Source organism: Astatotilapia calliptera, chromosome 9, assembly GCF_900246225.1.
Source record: "Astatotilapia calliptera chromosome 9, fAstCal1.2, whole genome shotgun sequence".
Taxonomy (NCBI): Eukaryota; Metazoa; Chordata; class Actinopteri; order Cichliformes; family Cichlidae; genus Astatotilapia; species Astatotilapia calliptera.
The window spans coordinates 6,483,473-6,486,305 of record NC_039310.1 but is presented as its reverse complement, the minus strand read 5'-3'; positions in this window follow the sequence as shown (position 1 = coordinate 6,486,305).

Below are 2,833 nucleotides of genomic sequence, written 5' to 3'. Positions count from 1 at the left end.
GGTGATCCACGACGACCATATGGCTCCACAAAACACCTATGACCCCGTAGAAGACACAGCCAGCCATCATGACTTCCTGAGTCTGTGTGTGTGTGTGCAAACAGACTGTAACAGCTGTCTTCTGCAGAGTGCTCTGGGTAATGGCTGACCTTATGCCTTTCAGGTGGCTTCAGCTCAATTTTCTCATCACTCCCCTCTGCAGGGTGATTGAAGCTGTTACCCCTTTTTCTTTTCTTTTTTTAAGTTGAGCATAAAACACAGGTCGCACAGTAAAAGCAGCAGTCTGCTGCCCACAGTATACAGTGTACTAATACATAAATGTGCACTGTGTGTATACATTCACGAGCAAGGGTCACAACCCCCAGCCATGTTTAAGCAATGTTTTTTAAGATGGAAATGGTGGCAGACAAATAAATGAATAGCCCTGGGGAAGACTTCACTGTGGATCAGCAGCACCTCTCAGGACAGCTGGATCAGGTGATTCCTATAAGACACAGAGAAAGAAGGAGGAAAGCCAGGGCCTGGAAACAAAGGGTTCACCAGTGTGTTAACATTTTTTGTACTGGTCTGAGTGAGTGCATAACCAGTTCTGTAATGGACCTTTTTGCAGAACTAGTCCACCTTTCTAGCTGGTTTGAGAAATAAAAGTTAGATAGTCTGTAGATCAGTCACTACCCCTCCCTGAGCATCATTCTGCCGGAGCTCTTTTCCTATTAAGAGGGAGTTTTTCCTTGCCACTGTCGCCAAGTGCTTGTTCACTGACTTTTGATGTGTATTGGTGCTAATATCTACATAACACAAGTTGACACCTAACGAGGTCAATGTTGAGATCTTTCCATCACTTCATGCATTATAACCACCATCTTTCATCTTTTTCAGGTGCTGGCAGACCAGCATGATTTAACAAAAAGTAAGATTCACTCAAAACATTCCAGTTTCCAAAGCACAGATGCTTTCTTCTAATTCAATACGAAAAAAATCAAAGATAATTTATAACATGGGGCTGTGGCTTAATTAGAGAGAACTGGATATGCTTTGTAAATATATTTTACTAAACATACTTGTGCATCGCCTCCACAGGGTGTCTCTGTGGTGCAGCCTGAAGAGGCCAACTGTAATCTTCGTCATCACAGCTCACAGGCTGTCCATCAAACAGAACACAAAGGGTTAACTGGATGAAAACTGTATGTACTTATCTTGGGGCTGCGACAAAAGAAAAAAAGGCCGGGGATAGAGGTGCTTTGTTTTTGATTCTCAAGTGTGATTTGGGAATGAGATCCAGTTTCCCAGCCTGGTAGAAAACAGGTGCTCACGCCAGTTGTTCTTTTGTCCCATTACGCAGATTGAAAGCAGAGCTAGCACCTGTTAGCATTCCTCAGCAGTTGTGAAAAAAGACACTGCGATGAAATACAAATGTTTCACACAGGAAGTGACATTCCACAAATCCAATTAAAGAAAAGTTGTTATGAGAATTTTTTTAAAACCTCTTGAAACCTGTTACAACTGAGTTTACTTTGGTCACTAAAAAAGGTTCCTGATTGGCTTACACTGTTAAATTTGATCTTTCGAGACTGGACAGTCTCCTTCAGCCAAAAACAGCAGGATTAGCTAATCGGCAGTTTTCAGCCAAGCAGAATGCAACCATTTACTTACTCTTTTAAAAGCCAGCATTTACCTGAACTGCATTTTTGTTTTTCAAAACATGTTAAAGAACTGCTTTGATTACACAAAAAGTCAGAAAACAAGGGTTTAAATCAGCTCCACCGATGTTTAGGGACAGCATGGATGGGGTGGAGCCTGGGTGTTGCTCAGCTCCACTCTGGCCACAGCTGTGCACGGCTGTCAAGAGGCTCTGATGTCATGTATAATGGGAGTCCACAGGGATGCAGGAATAGAGGGATGGAGGGAAGAGTGAGGTGAGGTGAGGTGAGGGGGGGATGAAACCAGATCCTTGCACTGCGCTTTTGCTGCGCTCCTCAGACTACGGGGCGAGGGTTAATGTGGAGCCACCTGCTGCAAGTACTGCACATCTGATACTGTCCTGCAAACGGAGACAGACGAGGGAAAAAAATTGCGTGTGCTGCTGGATTTCTTTACAGTTTGCATGCAGCAAATGGCAGTTGAATTGAAGTAAATGAAGTGTGCACGCTAATGTGTGAGTGCAGGGGAAAGGAAGGAAGAAGGCTGACAGTTACGGTGACTTAATACCACATGATATTTCATGGCTGGGGTAATGTGGCGGCACTCCCTGCTTTATGGAGCTGGCCTGGATTATTTAGTTGGATGAAGTCCTGCCCAGAGGAACAGCTGAATGATGTCATGCACAAGTATTTTTTTTCTTGTTAAATCAAGCGCTGGATTCGGATTTGAAGGGTTCTGGTTTGCAGAGTGGGATGTTGGGCAATTGGAAAGGTGAGCAGAGTAAGCGAGGGTGGGCCTGGGTTGATTTCACAGAGATGGGGGGCAGATGTGTGTTTGGAAAAAGAGATGAGCTATTGAGGTGGGTACCAGTAAGCTGACCTCACAGGGCATATGGCTCTACAGATGTGTGTGTGTGTGTGTGTGTGTGTGTGTGTGTGTGTGTGTGTGTGTGTGTGTGTGTGTGTGTGTGTGTGTGTGTGTGTGTGTGTGTGTGTGTGTGTCCATATGTATGTTTGTTCCATCTGGCCTCATTCTAAATGGCTAGAACAAGGTTCTCCTCTCCGCTGCTCAGAGAGGAGTGTGTTAGCATGCAAGACCCTCTCTTCTCTCCTCCTTATAAGAACCTAAATATGGAAACAGTGATTGGAAATTGTTTAGACAACCTGAAATGGTTTATCTTGGGGCTGTGCAC